This window comes from Fukomys damarensis, unplaced genomic scaffold (assembly GCF_012274545.1).
Source record: "Fukomys damarensis isolate Sample0158 unplaced genomic scaffold, DMR_v1.0_HiC HiC_scaffold_36, whole genome shotgun sequence".
NCBI classification, from domain to species: Eukaryota; Metazoa; Chordata; class Mammalia; order Rodentia; family Bathyergidae; genus Fukomys; species Fukomys damarensis.
The window spans coordinates 44,930,451-44,946,844 of NW_022900948.1; the positions used below are offsets into that span (position 1 = coordinate 44,930,451).

General features: G+C 53.8%; 1 long non-coding RNA gene across 5 annotated transcripts; it reads right to left on the reverse strand.

Moving 5' to 3' along the window:
• Window positions 1-12,219: 12,219 nt before the first annotated feature.
• Window positions 12,220-16,010, reverse strand: LOC104864431. 5 transcript variants are annotated; one of them, XR_780897.2, is made up of 4 exons: window positions 15,041-15,577; window positions 14,517-14,680; window positions 13,618-13,806; window positions 12,222-12,298 (listed from the first exon to the last, which is right to left on the reverse strand). It is a non-coding gene; the product is annotated as an uncharacterized LOC104864431 (long non-coding RNA). The 5 variants fall into 5 exon arrangements; XR_780898.2 differs by lacking the exon at window positions 12,222-12,298 and adding an exon at window positions 15,595-16,010 and having other exon boundaries at window positions 13,407-13,806; window positions 15,041-15,162; XR_780896.2 differs by lacking the exon at window positions 13,618-13,806 and having other exon boundaries at window positions 12,220-12,298; window positions 15,041-15,574.
• Window positions 16,011-16,394: the final 384 nt, after the last annotated feature.

The following is a 16,394-nucleotide window of genomic DNA, read 5'->3' on the forward strand; positions in this document are numbered from 1 at the left end:
CCCGCCTGCCTCGGCTGGGGGAGGGCTGGGGGGTGGGGTGGGAGGTCAGGGCCCCTCCACCTCCTGACAGCGAGGCCAGAGGGAGCCCAATCTCCCCGGAAGCCTGCAGCTCATTTTACAGATAAGGAAACTGAGGCTGGGGGGATGGCATGGTTCAAACACAAACAGCCACTGAGTTGGGGTCCGGGTCAAGGTGGGCTGTCCCTACGCAGAGCCCAGAGCCACCAGAGGAGCAGATTGTGTGTGACTGAGAATGCCCTGGGGTGGCGGCAGCCTGAGCCCAGCTAGCGGGACGGGTGAGCCTATGTCTCATGGGCGGGGAGAGGGGGCTGCCCAGCCCCCAGCAGGCACACAGCTCCACAAGTGACCGTCCCTGGCCCAGCTCCAGCTCGTCACCTGTTTTTATTCAGCCATGAGCTGACAATACATTACATTTTCTAATAGTTGAAAAGAGGGAAAAAAAAAGAATTATCTTATAACGTGAAAATCATGTGAAATTAAATTTCAGTGTCAAGCCCGGCGTAGTGGCGCACGCCTGCCATTCCAGCATTTTGGGAGGCTGAGGCAGGAGGGTCACAAGTTCCAGTTCAGCATGGGCAACTTGAGTGACTTAGCAAGACCCCATCTCAAAATGAAAAAGAGAGGGAGCTGGGGATGTAGCTCAGTGCAAAAGCCCTGGGTTCATCCCTTAGGACTTCAGAAAACTTTTTTTCAATGCCCAGAAATAGTGGTGGTGCCGGGCATGGTGGCATGCACCTATAGTCCCTACTACAGGAGCTTGAGGTGGGAGGATCACCTGAGTCCAGTAGTTCTGGGCTGCAGTGCGCTGTGCTGACAGGGAGGTCCCTTAGGGTTGCCTAAGGAGGGGTGAACGGGCCTAGGCCACACTCCTGTGCTGATCAGAAATGGTTGTAGTTAGACACAGCCACACTGTCGTGCCCGTGTGGCCTGGGCTGCCGTCCTTGGCCCACGTTCACGAGTCCCTGACTGGGGGATCACAGGGGACAGCCCCCTGCCCACCCCAGCCTCCCGAGACTGCTGGGTGACATTATTGCCCTGCCACTGTTTCTGGCAGCTGCCCTGCTTGCCAGGTACAGACAGGTGTTTAAATGCCATTGTTTCCTGCGGGCGCTGGAGCTCGGTGGGATTGTGACACTGAAAGGTGGATTTGGGTTAGAAAAGTGGGAGCGTCATTAAGACTTGGTGAGGTGGGGTGGGGAGCACCTGGCTCAGCCACGTGTGTGGAGGCTGGGCAGGGGGCAGGCACGGGCCTCCTTGGCCCACAGTGGCTTCGGCTGCCACCTCCCCTGCAGTCTTGCTGCTAGGCCCCGAGCTGCACCTTGTGGGTATTGTCTATCACTGTGTTTGGGGGTTTTGGAGATCGGGGTCTTGCTGTGGGGTCCAGGCTGGCCTCAGAAGTCACCCCGATCCTCCTGCCTCGGCCTCCTGAGTGCTGGGATTACCACGCCCAGCCTGATGGGTATTATCTAAGCGCAGCTGCACGGAGCTGGGGAAACTGAATTCAGGACAGGCAAAGACACTCACCCAAGGCTTTGTGGCTGCTGAACTGCGGCAGCTTCGGGCCCAGGGCAGGTGGAGGCCAAGAACTCGGGAACTGTGTAGACCTCCGGGTCCACAAGGGAGGGGTGGTCCCGGGGGGAACAGGAGCCCTGGATGTCTGGGGCCGGCACGGAACCTCTGCCCAGCACTGCCTACACGGAGTCTTCCTGTGTCTGCCGGCAACGAGCCCTCTAAATCCCAAAATGAGGCACAGCGATTACGAGATTTAAAAGGAAACAAAACCTCCGAGCAGAGGCAGCGGGGGAGGCCGGGCTTATCCAGGTCGGTCTGCTAATATTAACTGCGGCCCAGCCCCTGGCAGCAGCCAGTCGCCCGCAGCCTGGGGCGGTTGGCTGTGACTTCCCACTCAGGGACTCACGGGGCTCTGGGTCCAGCCAGGTCCTCTCCTGGCTGGGAGAACGAGTGACACAGCACCAGCACAGCCTCCGGGGTTGAGGCAGCCGCAGGGGCTGTTTCCTCCGTGGACCTCCAGCACCAGGCCACAGACCATGCCAAGACCTCCTCCTGGTCCCATCTAGCATCTGGGGTACAGACCTCAGGACTCAGAGGGGGAGGCTGAGGCAGGAGGAGGCCCTCCCCGCTGCCCCAGCCTCTGCTAAAAGCCCTGGCTCTGTGTGGGCGCTGCCTGTGACTGCACCCCTCTGTCTGTCCGTCCGTCCCTCCTCCCTCCCCAGTTTCCTGGTCTTGATGGACTCAGTTCAGGGAGACCCTGACCTCTAGGAGAAGTGGCCTAGCAGGACCCTGGAAAGGCTTCTTATTTAGGGGCTGTGGCTCACCTCCTCCCTCTGACCTCAGTTTCTCCTGCAGTGAAATGGGTATAGAGAGGTGTCCTGAGCTCCTGCGTGTCGCATGCTTGCGCCCCAGTAGCATGGGGAGGGGAGCGCTCCGCAGCTCAGGCCTGAGGCACGCAGCCCCCCACCCAGGCTAAGTCCCCTGGGAAAGAAACCTGAGCCGAAGACACCGTGGGTGGGGACAGGCGAAGGCCAGGCCAGCTGTTCCTACGTACATCTCGGGCCCCGCTATCTCTGGCTCCATCTGCACCTGCCCCCCAGCCTGGGAATCTGATGGACTAATTGCCCAGATAAGGAGCCCAGCACAGGACTCTGAGGGCGGGGGCACCGGTGTCCCCAGCAGGCGTCCAGGGGTGCCCTCGAAAAGGCCCTGGGCTGCACTGCAGAGGTCTCCATCGACCTGCGCTGCTCCCTGGTCTTGCTGTGTGGCTTCAGACAGTCCCTGTCCCTGCCTGGGCCTCTGTCTCCCTGGCTACGGTGAGGGCTGGCCGAGGCTGTGGAGTTCAACCTCAAAGCAGAACGCTCAGCACTCTGCACGAGCTGGGGAGGGGTGGCAGGGTCCCCGCCCCACAAACTGCAAACCGAGTCATGGTCAAGATGGGGCCGGACGTGAATTCACATGGCAGGACGCAGGCAAGTGGGGACCCAGTCTTCTGCTCCCCCGGCCCCAGGCCAGGCCTCTGACAATAGCCCAAGACCCCAGCTGACCCGGCTCTTATCAGGGCTGGGGATCACCGCCAGCTGGCCCCACAGCTGCTCAGGTGGGCTCACCTTCCCGGCTCCATTTCAGAGAAACCTATGCCCGCCAGCACCGTCCCTCCCCCACCTGGCCAGGGCCACCTGCCCGGCTCCACTGGGGGTAGGGGGAGGCAGAGGCCAACACAGGTCCCAGCCTGGGTCAAGCCCAGGGAAGCCGGGCCTGAGCAGTGACCCCTATCTGACATCAGGGCCTCTCCTTGTACGCCGAAAAAGCCTGGAGGTTTGCAGGAGGGAGACGGCAGCTCAGTTATTCGGAGTGGGGTGATGCCGGCTCATGGCTCCTATGTCTGACACTTGCCCCACGCACGGCTCCCCAAGTAGTAGTGCTGTGGCATCCCCATGCCACAGATGGGGAAACTGAGGCACGGAGCAGTGCAGGACATCGCACCTATGGTCTGTCTGGCCCCAGGCCACCCACCCTGGGCACCACACAGACACCAGAGCTTGTGCTCCACACAGTCACTGGTGAGTGTACAGTGTCCCAGAGCTCACAGCGAGCAAGACAGACCCTGGGGTGCCCCTGCTCTGCCCCATCTTCTCCACATCCCGGTCCCAGCCTGGCAGCACAGTGGCCTCCCCAGCGCCCTAACTGTCTCCTCCCTGCAGGTTTCTGGCACAGCCCCGAGTGTGAATTTGTCCGCCACTGCATTGCCAAGTCCCAGGAGCGGGTGGAAGGAAAGGTGCACCTGTCCGTCCTGAAGGGCCAGGTGTACATCCTCGGCCGGGAGTCCCCCCTATCCCTGTACAACGAGGAGCTGGTCAGGTAGGTCCCCACAGCCAGGCCTGGAGCTTCACATCCGACGTCTTGTTGGACTGGCACCGGGAGACACAAACCACATTGTCTGTGTCCTCACCGGACTTACAGGCCGACTGAGGAGAAAGGCGTTGCTCGGAGACTTGTGGATTACACAGGCACAAAATGTGCTGGGTGTGAGGCAGGAGCAGCTACTCCGGCTGGGTATAATAGTCGGGTTGCAGGGTGACTGATTGGTTGCACAGCAGCAGCTGTTACCCTGGGATTGTGGGACAGTTTCCAGGAAGAAACCACACACGCAGAGGTTCTGAGCTTGGGAAGAGCCTGGAACATCCATCCCAGGCCCTCCAAGAACCCAAGGAAAGGAGGAAAGGGCCAGGTTGTAAGGAAAGGACGAGACCAGATCTGATTTTAGGGCATCCTCTGACGCTCTGGTGGACCAGGCTCATGGCTGTGGGACCAGAGAGAAGCAGGTGGATCAAACACATCTTCAGAAGGTGGCATTGAATGTGCCGGGATGTGGAGGGAGCACAGCCAAGGTCACCTTGGTTGGCAGTGAGGGGAATGAGCAGCTGTGTGCGTGTTGGTACCTTCACTGGGTCCAGGGAATGTTCTTGAGGAAGGATCATGCGTTTGGGTTTAGATGCCTTCTTGCGATACTGGTGATTGGGCCTTTGCGCTGAGCTACATCCTTAGCCATTTTTTATTTTAAGACAGGGTCTTGCTGAGTTGCCCAGGCTGGACTTGGACTTGTGATCCTCTTGCCTCAGCCTCCCAGAGTGCTGGGATCACAGGTGTGCCCATCATGCCTGGCTGGGTTTGGACATCTTGGCTATGGGTCTCCTTTGGGATAGCCCGGGAGAACGTGCGGGTTGATGACCTTGGTGGGTCGTGGGCATGGCGATGTTCTCTGGGGCGGTCAGCTGGGAGGAGGTGGCTGAGGGCAGGAGGAGGCTGAGCCCAGGGTGGGGTCTTGAGGAGCACAGGTCAGCGGAGGGCTGGCCACTGTGTGCACCGAGCTTGCACCCTGAGCAGGGCGGCCTTCACGCAGGGGCCAGGTGTCTCCTTTGGCATCCACCTGGCCACCCTAGGGGAGGACAGACCCCGGGGCGCGGGCAGCCCCACCCCACTGGCCCCGGCCCCAGTCTGGCTCAGGCTGAGGCTCTCCCCTCCCGGAGGCCACTTGGGAATTAAAGTACGAGTTTTGTTTGGCAGTCAATATTATTTTTTTCTTTCCCTTCTCTTTGCCTTGTTGAGTCGCTCCCCCCCTTCAATCTTTCTAAACACTTTATAAGCCATAAATATAACCGAATCAGTTTAGATCAGTCGGGGTAAATGTCAAATTATCTTCTCTCTTTCTCTCTGCGGCTCTTTCTTCCCTCCCGCTCCCAATCAGCGGTCTCTAATAATCTGTCCAACCCTTCATTAAGCCTTACAGTCGCACTCAGGGAGATTAAATGAATAAAGTAAAAAGGGAAAGGGGGAAAAAAGAGAAGAAAGCAGAAGCATTTATTCTCACTGTGTCTCCGACCATTTCCCTTTTCTTTTTGATTTCTACATCGCTGACTTGAAAGCCCTTGAGTGACAGCGTCACAGGGACCAGCGAGGAAAGCCGCGAGAGGTAGCAGAGCTGGAAATGCCGTGGCACAGTAGGTAGAAAGTAACGTAATTATAGAGCAGGTCAGAGCCACTCGAATGAGCAAAAATAAAAGCACAGAGGTTTTCTGTAGACCGTCAGGGGAGGTAAAAAAAAAATCATTGTAAACTCTTTCTCCACCTCCCCTCCCCACCCCAAACTACAATTTTAAAAAGAGGTTTTCATTCCTGAGAAACACCCCTTGGAACTGTCTGTAGCCTCGTGGGACAAGCCTGTCCCCTGGGGGGCCCTCTGTAGGGACCGGAAGGCCCCTGGCTTGGGGACCTAGACGGGGAGAGGGACAGGATGCGGCCACCTGCCTCCTCCAGCGGCTGAGCGCAGGGGACCTTCCAGGAGGGTGGGAGACTCGGCTGGGGTGCGGCTGGGTACACTTTGTGCCTGGGCTGGAGGTCATGTTGAGAGATGCATCCCACCCCGCTGCCCAAACGAGGCGCACTAGAGGGATCGAGGTTGGTGGTCAGGAGGAAGCCCGGGGTCTTCTGTCCCCACAGGGCGCACACCGGTCTGGTTGGCTCCTGGAGGCCTCCACACCTGAGCCCTGGAGGTGGAAGCAGAGACAGAGAGGGGTGGAGGAGGGGACGGTACGGAGTGACTTCTGGAGAGTGCTGTGCGTCTGCTTCAAGGCCTGGGGAAGGTCGGCCAGGGCGGGAGGGTGGCAGCGGAGACCTCAGTTATTGCAGGAAGTCCCTGGTCTTCCAAGAAGGGGTCAGAGGCCCGGCCCCAGAGGCGCGCAGGGCGGCGGACTTGCTCCCCGAACAAATCTCAGCTCTGGGGGAGTTCCCCAGGGCACAGGCCATCTCCCTGTCATCCAGAACCTGGAGACTGCTTTGTCCTGAGGCTGGAGATGTGCGGGCGTGGAGAAGACTCTTGGTGAGGTGTGGTGAGGGGCCCGCTCGCTGGCTCTCAGGGGCTCAGAGCAGGGCCTCTTTGAGGCTGTGTCCTGAGGGCTGTGATTGACAAAAGGAGATGGGTAATTGATTGCTTACGTCTGTGCCGGCAGCAGGCGCCTTTCTTACCTGTTTTTGCTTCCTGTGCAGCCTGGCCAATCCCGAGTGCTTACTGAAGGCCTAAATAAGTGAGGGAGTGTGAATGAGTGCACGGGGTCAGGGTCGTGAGCGTTGGCGACGCGATTTCACGGCGCTGAGAGCAGCTGCCGTCTCCCTCCGTCCCGGGGCAGACGCACCCTCACCCCCGGCCCTGCAGAGGCAGTGGTGGCAGGGCTGGCAAACCGAGTGTCCAGACCAAGACGCAGGAGCCGAAGCCCTCGGATCTGGGGGGCGAAGGCAGTGGAGGGGTCCTGCGGGTTGGACACACAGGGAGCGGTAACCAGCGGATGGTCACGCTGTTCATGCTGGTGGCCTGTCCTAATCTGTGCCCTTTAGGAGGCCACAGGACATCAGCAGCTGTTGCCAGACCCTTCTCTGAGCCCACTATGGCCCTGCGGACAGAGCCGGCTCGGGGCTGTGTCCTCGGTCTGTAGGTGGCGGGCCGTGGCTTGCAGGAGGATTTCACCGGGCTCTTGCTGGCGATCTGGGACCCAAGCCGAGGCTGCCGGGTGCGCTGTCGGGCCCCTGGGCCTCGGGCAGGGTGCCGGCCAGAGCAGTTCCCAGAGTGGGCCAGCGAAGGAATGAAAAGCCAGAGTGCAGGCCGGGCTTGGGCCACGTGGGGAAGGCGCCCGGGTTTCCACGGGGGGCACCGTCCCACCCCAGGGTGGCCCCCTCCTGGCTGAACCAGTCAGCTTCTGCCTCTGTCTTCCTGCAGCATGAACGTGCAGGGTGATTATGAACCCATTGATGCCACGGGCTTCATCAACATCAACTCCCTCAGGTGAGATGCTCTGGGGCTGCCCTGGGCAGAAACTAACACCCAGCCCCTCCAGCCACTGGGTCTCTGCTCGCCCTGCTCTCTGGGGCAGGTTAGACAAGGAAATGGCCCAGGGATGTCACCGTCCCTGAGCGGGAGGCCTAGCTGGGCACTGTCCCTGGCCCAGGGGACACATTGCTGTCTGAAGTCAAAGACCTAGCGCGAGCCCTAGTCTCAGGCCCTTTCCCAACTCTGGAGCCAACAGTGTGGGCGGTCATGGCGCCTCCTCCCAGGTGCAGCGAAGGCGCCACAGGAGCCCTGGGAAACCAGCACGTGTCCCAGAGCCTAACTCATGGGGGGGAGCTTGTGGCCGGCAGCAGGTGCTCTCAGCACAGGCTGGAGTGCTCAAGGGCAAGCAAGGTCATTCATTACTAGCAGCTGCCATTGACTGAACCATTCCCAGGCTGGCTTCTAGGTTGCCTCGTGTAATTCTTGAACAAATACGTAACTCCCTGGAAATGTGCCCAGAGAGGTTGTGTAACCTGCCCAAGGTCACACAGCTAGGAAGCCCAGGAGCCAAGTGGGAAGGTCCTGTCTGTCCTGCTCTGGATTTGTCACTGTTTGCCTGCTTGCCCGAACGACAGCACGTCCTGGGCAGAGCCACCATCTTCTCCCAGAGCCCGTCCCTTGTTCCCGGAGCCTCCCTGGACCCGGCTCCCTGGGCTCCCCCTCCCCTGTCACCTCACCGCCCGCCTCCTGCGCCCTCTGTTTGTATTTCATGACTCTCTAAACCCTTTTAAATGGCCCCGAGCACACCGGGATTTCATAATGGCCTCTTCACGGCTCCCATTGCCTATTCAACGTTTTGTTTTCCACAATGACAAACAGTGTTTTCCCCTAAGATAAAATAATTACATTTATCCTGATTGGAGGGCAGGAGGGGCCAGGATGGGAAAGGGGCTAAAAGAAAGAGACAACTTCACACACATCTTAACAAACAGCTGCCCCCACCACCCCGTCCTGTCTGAATTCATGGAGCGGAGAGCGTGTTATTGTTAATTTACATTTTCCTTTGTCTTGAATCTGGTTTCCAGGCTGAAGGAGTATCATCGGCTCCAGAGCAAGGTCACCGCCAAGCAGACCGCCTGACAAAGGGATGCCTCGGCCTCCACACGCTGCAGAGCTGCCCAGCACAGGCGCAAGTTGTGATAATTTGTAATTGTGACTTGTTCCCCCCTACACACCTGGCAGTGTGGTGGGACTGCCGGGCCCACCCCAGCTTTGTTCCATGGTCCCCATAGCCTGCAAAAGTCATTGGAGGTGGGGTGGCCACAGTGGGGAGCTCTAAAATGACAATTAAAAGAAAGGTACACAAGTCTTTTGTTTTTAGATTTCTACAGAGATGTGTGTACGTGTTTGTTCATTCGCGTTTTTCTTAGCCCAACTTTTGTGTGTTCTGATTTAAGGCCACCATGTTCCAAAGAATTCATTTCTCTGGGAGAACCTGCCCTCTTTCTACTGGCAAAATCTCAGAATGCACAAGTGCCCACCTTGGGCAGACCCCAGCCCCGCAGTCTGGGATTTTGTCACCACCAGTGTCTATATGCCTAAGTCAGGTGACATGCTTGGAAGAATGTCACACCCATAACCATTTCCCTGGGGGTTGCCTTTACCCAGGGCCCACTGGGGACGCCTAGATATGGTGGTCAGGGCCGACCCTATCATAGTTCAACCTCAGAGCTAAGGAGCGTAAGAGTGGCTTAAAGCTGTCTAAATCGTGGGGTTGGAGAACCTCCAGTAAGAGAAGACTGGGCAAAGAGAAGAAAAGAGCAGGCACAGAATTTAGCATGTGTTGTGTGGGGCCTGGCACACGTGATTTCTACAGAGTCATTTCAAAGGCCAGGGCCCAGAGCAGCCATGTTTGTACTGTGACCCTGCCCCCTCAGTCAGATCTGATTGGGCCGTGGGTGGACACCTGACCTGAGCTGGGCCAATGAGACCTCACCCCCAGGAACCAGACCTCTTCCGGGCCAGAAGTGAAGACAAGTCGGTGTAGGCACCATGTCTGCCATGAGCCTGGAAAGGATGCTGGGGCGCGCGGTGAGTCTTGTGTTTAGTCTCTTCTACCATCCCGGTACCTCATGAAAGCTAATGGCCACAGCTTGCCCTGGATCCCCTGAGACCTGGTGCTCTCATAGCAAGTTAGGACTCAAGCTTGGTGGGAGGTTCTGCCCCTTGCACCCAACAGCGCCTTACCAGGAAAGACTTGATGATAGGTTGCTCTGGGCTCACCTGGATTGGAGCCTGACTTCAGGGGCTCCCACCAGGGCCGGCGTCCACTGGGATTTCCTTTAAAAGAAGTTCTGCTTCTAAAATTTCTTTTCCTCTGCTTAAAATGCCTACAGTAATAATGAATAACTCCATGAATGTTTACGCCACACACTTCGCTGTACATACAGTATTCACGTTACCTCTTAATTTTCAAAACAACCCCGTCACGTGTACACGTTTATCTCCACTTCGGAGAGGAGGCAACTGGTTCAGCCAAACTGACTTGCAAAAGGGCCACTCAGCTCAGCAGGGATTGAGCGCTGGCCTGGCTGACCACCAGATTTTGTGTGTTTGTGTCTCTAGGCAGGGTGATAAGATGCATCCTTCTTAAAAACAACAATAAGCTGAGCTTGGTGCGCGCCTGTAATCCCAACACTTGGGAGGCTGAGGCAGGAAGATTGCCGTGAGTATAAGGCCAGCCTGACTTCATAGACCGTGTTTCAAAAAAAACAAACAAAAAAGCAATAAAACTTTAAAAGCAATTTGCCCGTCATTTTACCGCCTAGTTACGAATAGTGCTTACATTTTGTAAATTGCTTGTAACATTTTTCAATTATTTAGGTTTAAACTACTCATACATGGTAGACACATAGCACTGAACCACCTCAACACCAGTATTTCATATTTTATAGTACATGAATATATACTCTGTACTTCACATACTTTTATTTTATTTTTTCAGTTCCAGGGATCGAACTCCGGACCTTGCGCTTGTGAGGCAGGCAACAGAACCACTGAGCTACATCCCCGGCCCCACATACTTTTACTTTATACGCTTTGTACCCTGCTTTAAAAATTTAACTATTCAGGGGATTTAGCTCAGTGGTGCTGCACCTGCCTGGCAAAGGCAAGGTCCTGAGTTCAATTTCCGGTACCCCCCAAAATTTATTCATATATGCTTATCTGCACCATTAAAAATAGATCTCCATAAATATCTTTAATGGCTACATAATATTCTGTCACACTGATATTCCCTAACTTACTTTTTTCCCATTTCTAGATTTAGTTTCTTTAATGTTCTAAATTTGTTTTTTGAGACAGGGTCTTGCTATATAGTTCAGGCTGGCCTTGAACTGTTGCCCACACTGGCCTTGACAAGATCAGGCTGGTTCAAGGTGGTAATGGCTGTAGACCCAAACTAGCTTTGAACTCACAGCAACCCTCCTGCTTCAGCCTCTTTCTTGAGTGCTGGGATGACAGGCCATGATGCCCAGGTAGAACATTTCACTTTGTGCTTTTACCTTCCATAAAACCCTGCAGACCGGGGATGTAGCTCAGAGGGACTTAACATGCTCAATGCCTGGATTTGATGCCCAGTACCAAACCAAACCAAAGGAAAAAAAAAGAATATGTATCTGTTCCTTTTTGCTTTAGTTAAATACTATTTTTTAGAGATTAAAAATAAGAATGTTTTATATTCATCTCTCTATCTCCATGTCTGGTGCTTTTCATTTTGTTGTGTAGATAAAAGTTTCAGGCTGGGTGTGGTGGTGCATGCTTGTAATCCCAGCACTCTGGAGGCTGAAGCAGGAGGATCACTGTGATTTCAAGGTCAGCCTGGGCTGCACAGTAAGTTCAAGGCCAGCCTGAAGGGAGATCCTGCCTGAGGGGGGCGTCTATCTACACCATTTCCTTCACTAGAGAACTTTTACAAATACTTCTTACCCTGCAGGTCTGAGTGCTAGACACCTTCTGTTTTTATTTTTCTGAAAACACTTCATAGTGTGAATAGTTAGGTCCTTGCTCTATTTTAAGTAGATTCTGTGGTTAGTTGTGATTAAAAGTCAAATTTGGAAAAAAAAAACAAAGTCAAACTTGAGATTTAATCTTTTACTTCATTCTTTTAAACATTTTGTCTTTTGTTTTTGTTTTGTTTGTTTTCTGAGACAGGGTCTCGAACTCACAGCGATCCTCCTGCCTCAGCCTACTAAGTGCTGGGATGACAGGTGTGTGCCACCACACCCTGCCTATATTTCTGAACGTTTTATACTGATGCTTTAGCACTTCCACACCACTCATTAAAAAACTATCTTCTGATGCTGCTTCTGCAGGCCAGAGCTGCCAGAGGCCATGGAATTGTTCTACCGGTGCTGTTGGTGCCGGTGCCTGCTGAGGTGACAGGGCCTGGGTCCCTGGGTGCAGCTGCACCGAAAGCAGGAGGCCCTTGAGCCTGATATCTGCAGTCAGCCTTCAAGAGCTTTCCTTGGTGCTGGGCTGCCCTGGTGCGGTGGCTGCAGCCTCCAAGGGCCCTTTCTAGCAGTAAGTGAGGCGGGAAGCTGGGAGTTGTGCATGTAGAGTTGGGAGGGTGACACCCAGGGGAGACTCCGAGGGGCCGGGCCACCTCCACCCCTCCACTCCTTGCTGCCCACCCCCCGCAACCCCGAAAGGTCGTTTCAGCTCAGGTTAAATGTCACCCTTCGAGGGCGCTCCGCACTTTCTTCAGGTCAGGGTGCCCCCTGGCAGTCCGCTCCAATTTAAGTCCTCTTGATTGGTGTGTGTGTGTCGATGAAATTTGCATTTTTCTATCCACATAGGATTTTCAGCTGGGGAGTCCAGTTGATCCATTCCCTTCATAATTTAGTCAACGAACAGGAACCTCCTACTGTCGCTTAGGAGCAGGGCCTGTAAAGTTGAGCAAGACAAAGTTCTCGCATGTGAGGCTCCCGTGACTTGGGAAGATGGCGATGTAATTACGATAATGTGTTATCTGCCGCTTCTGTTGTTATCAGTCCATGACTTAGAGTTGATGTTGTAAAGTTCACGAATGACTTTTCACTATTGTGTTTTGGGTTTTAATAGGAAATATTTTAGAAAGAATGTCTTTAACCCATTTATGCCAAAGATTTCCCTTTTTTTATTTTTGCATTAAATTCGTATATGTTACCTAGAAAAATTCAAGGAACAAGAATTTGAAGAGAAAAACTTTATTATGTTCCATTGTTATGGGTGTTCCAAAATGAAACACTAGTGCTGAAGTGTTAACACCTTGAGTAGCCCTAAGAAATGTCTTGCCTTGGAAATAGCACCTGACAGTTAAATCGGTGAATGTTTAAAAATAAATAAATAAAAACTATCTTCTGCTTATTAAATTACCCTAGCATCTTTGTCAAAAATCAATGGGTGATCCCAGCACTGAGGCAGGAGGCTGAGGCAGGAGAATCGCTGGGAGTTCGAGACCAGCCTGGGCCACACAGTGAGTTCCAGGTCAGTCTCAACTACATAGTGAGACACCCTGTCTCAAAAAACCGAAAAAAAAAAAAAAGAAATCAAATTTGAAATATTTGGGGCTTTTGCTCTGCCATTGGGTTGTCTCCCTTCTCCCTTTCTGGCGCCCTAATTGCGTGCTTGTGGGCCACTTAAATCGTCTGTGGGCCCCTGAAGCTGGGTTCCTGCCGGCTCCTCCTCTTCCCTGCTCCACCCTCTTTTGTTCCTCTCGGAGCTTCATTTACATGACAGCCGTTCTGTGCCTTCAGGGTTACTGATCTTTCCCTTCTACACTATGGAAGGCGCCCTTAATCCCACCGCATCATTACTGATTTCAGATACTCTTCGTTGATAGAGTCACTTCTAACATGGTTATGTTTTCCTTTACCTCCCAGACAGTGGAGCATTTTTGTTTTGTTTTTGTTGTTCTACTTTTGGTACTGAGGATCGAACTCAGGTCCTTGCACTTGTGAGGCAGGCGGTGGAACCCCTGAGCCAAGTCCCCGGCCCTGGAGCGTATTTATGATGGCTACTTTTACGTCCCTCTCTGTTAATTCCATCCTCTCTGTCACTTAGTGGTGTGTTCCTTTTGACTGAATTTTCTCCTGTCAATGAGTCACATTTTCTACTACTGTATATGAGGTGTGATAGAAATATGTGGTGAATGTGTACATTTAAAAGATACATTCGAGTAACGACACATTGCCATTAATACACCTTGCTGTAAACACAGTTACCCCATTGTTCTGGCCACTTTCTGAAGCAGTTCTGGAAGTTTCCTTTCCTGAGTGTCTTTATTATGCATGATCAAAAATCCGGTGAACGCAGCAGTGTCAGCTAACGGAGGTGCAGGCTCCTTTTAAATGACTGCGTCCTCATCCACCTTATTCAGTGGATCTGGCCCTGTGTGACTTCCGGCTCTTCTCCTAAGTCAAAATATCGATGAAACAGAAATGCTTTGAACTGGTGCAGTACACAGGCAACGACGACAGGGCGGCTAAAGACCCTCAGAAATGGGCCCGGGATTTAGCTCAGGGGCCCTATGGCTGCCTTGCGAAAGCAAAGTCCTGAGTTCGATCCCTGGTACCCACAATAAAAACAAACAAACAAACTCGGGAGACTCCAGAGCTGCTGTGGGAAGTGGCAACCATAGGACAAATCTGATGTGAGGCAGAGTATTTTGAGGGTGGCGCAGAGCAATGAGTCTTACTGCAATAATTTTAAAATTTCAATATTCACCATGTGTTTCAACTACACCTCACATATTTCCTTCTTTTTATTGCATGCTAAGCACTGTAATTTTTTTTCCCTTTGAGACAGGGTCTCACTATGTAGGTGAGACTGACCTGGCACTCACTGGGTAGCCCAGGCTGGTCTTGAACTCACAGTGAACTCATGAGGCTGAGGCAGGAGGATCTCTGCAAGTCTGAGGCCGGCCTCAGAGTGTAACCGTGTCTCCAAAAGAAAAAATAATACATTGTCAAGTGCTAAATTTTCTTGTATTCCCTCAAAGTTTTTTTAATTTTTTTTTTTTTTTGGTTCAATCACTTGCAGATTAGCTTAATCTCTTCAAGGTTTACTTTTAAATCCTTTTAGAGCAGCCTGGTTTTCATTCTAGAACTAATTTTAACTTTACCTGCAAGGCGTGGTGCTTCTGTGGTTCCCAGTTAATGATACTGTTCAGTGAGAGGATGGTCCCTCATTAGAGGAAACTCCGGCAAGTCTTGGTCCTGTCTGCGATCTTCAGTAACTTTTCTCTCCTTGAGTCCGAGACTGTGTTCTGTTGCTATAACAGAATGCCTGAGCCCGGGGGATTTGTAAAAGAAAGAAGCTTATTGTGGTTCAAGGTCCTGGAGGTTGGAAAGTATAAGAGCACGACAAGAGCCACGTGCTGTCTCAATTCACGGCAAAAATAAAATCAAATACAAAACGCAAATGGCCGTGACCAGTCTGCCTGGGCCTGTCACAGCCCGCTCTGCCGGTAACTAACCCACTCCTCCGAGAAAGGCACGAGCCCCACCGAGTGACCCGAGCACCCCAGATGCCCCGTGTCCTGACCCCACTGCAATGGCAGCGCGAGACTCGCAGGGATGATCTGTGTTTAGCCCACAGCTTCTCGGATTGGGGTTTTCCTCTACCCCCGAGGACCCTGGCACCCACCTCAGACTCCAGTGCCCAGAAGCACAGGCCTGTGCCGCCCGCGTCTGAATGTGGGAAATTATTTGTTCCCTGGGTTTTGTCTGGTTTTCTGTTGTTCGGGATGGGCGTGTGATTCTGTACCTCTGTGTTAGACAGAATCGGAAGGTGAGATTTTTCAGTGTAACAGTGGTATAACCCGAGTGCGCCTTGGCTGTCCCAGCCTGAGGTCACTGGGTATCTCATCAACCTGAGTCCCCCAATTTCTCATCCTTCGTGAACCTGCACCCCTCCCCGTCGTTAGCTGCCATCTTGCTCTGGTGAAACCCAAAGTCCCAAAGTTCTTTCTTTTTTTTTTTCTTTTGGTACCGGGGATCGAACTCAGGACTTTAAGCTTGCAAGGCAGGCACGGTGCCACTGAGCTACATCCCCGGCCAAACCCAAAGCTCTTACTGCAGCCGATACCAATGAGCAGACGTGAAGGTGGGACCATGTGGAAACCCTGAGCGCTGGCTGAACCCCAGGACAGCAGCCACCGCCTGAATGGTCCCAGCAAAAGAGCAGCCTAGACTACTAACCTGTAGGCTCAAGAGGCTTTTGAAATGCAGTGTTTGGGCTGTGTGCTCTGGCCTGCCAGCCCCGTCCTTATCCGGCTTCCTACGGCCTCTTTTCTCTTTCCCTCTCACCCTGCTGCAGCCTCTAACACGGGGGTCGGGGGGACACAGCTTTGACGTACTCTGCCTGTCTAGTGATTCGTGGCGCCTGCTGGGCATTGTCCAGTGTCTCTCCTGAGAGACAGGGAGGTCCCTGTGAGCAGGACCAGATGCCTTGTCCACAGAGCGGTCCTAGAGGCTGAAACCATAGCGGGTGCCCGACAAATATCTGCTGGAGGAGCGAGTTTCTACCTAGTGCTCAGCAGCTGTGAAGATGCCTCCCACGTCCCAAATGCACTACCTGGGTCTGAGGTGGCTTTGGGGAGAACCAAGCCGAGGCTGTCATTTACCTAGGAGGGAAAATACTTGGCCCTGTGCTGTTAAGGGAGAATTTGGAAGAAGCAGGGAACTCCTGGCTCCACAGGCAGGCCGGGTGCAGACATAGCCTAAGCTGTGGGCTCCTGCGTGGCTCCCCATGGCAGACACCTCGGGAGCCGACCATGCAGACCAGCCACTGCCTCTCAGGGAGACTGCAGGAAGCAGTCAAGGCCAGGTCCCCACCCTCCTGGAGCTGACTTCTAGTGGAGTCAGGGTGGGACTGCCATGCGCGCATCACAAAGGTATGGAGGGTGACTCCGCAGGACCCTCTGTACCTAAAGAAATAACACATGGGGACCAGAGGGCAGGCGGGGGACCTGAGCTGTGTTCACAAAGCCTGGGTCTGA